Below are 757 nucleotides of genomic sequence, written 5' to 3'. Positions count from 1 at the left end.
CATGTCCTATTTAGATGCTTTGCACTCCACTTGGCAAAAAAGACTGAATGCAGACAAAGCCCTGTAGGACTGGAAGGATTCTTAAAAGAAAGGCTGTCCTACATGAGCCATAAAGTTTGGTGGCCACATCAATTTTAACAGGGAGAAATATGAACGTATCCATGATTAAAATCACCATTTTAAAAACATATACCATCTGTAGGATTAATATTTTTACAACTTGTACCCTTTTAAAACAGCTTGTTACTTACAAACAAACAACTTTTTTTTAACTATCAAAAAAAAGCAAGCACTACTTTAAAAGAACTATTAGTGCAGGTCACTTCTTAAAACATTAGTGAAACTGAATTAGGATTTACAATTAAAATCAATGTTACCTCCCAAATTGTAAAATAAAAGGGGCGCATTTGTCCAGTAGTCCAATGGATAGAGGGACTATACATCCCTCTGGAAGCTGAATTATGATAATCTTGCTAAAACCAATATATCTTCAATATCAGTATCAGAATAAATGCACTTTTGTAATAAATAGAATGAATATATTTAGAGATATTTAGACATTGTGTAGTAAATACACAAGCTCCATCAAAGGTCTCCAAGAGTTTAAAGCCACTTCAAATCCAGCCCAGGATAAATACTAATTATGTTATCCTCATAGTGATCTGTCTTTTTGTGCTATATTATGGGTTTTGTTTTTGTTTTGAGTCAATGTGTGGCTTTAAACCAAATGTAAGTGCAAATTATTTTGCTAGGTCCC

This window comes from Nanorana parkeri, unplaced genomic scaffold (genome assembly GCF_000935625.1).
Source record: "Nanorana parkeri isolate BGI_ZX_2015 unplaced genomic scaffold, ASM93562v1 scaffold1694, whole genome shotgun sequence".
Classification (NCBI taxonomy): domain Eukaryota; kingdom Metazoa; phylum Chordata; class Amphibia; order Anura; family Dicroglossidae; genus Nanorana; species Nanorana parkeri.
This window is presented reverse-complemented; position numbering follows the sequence as displayed.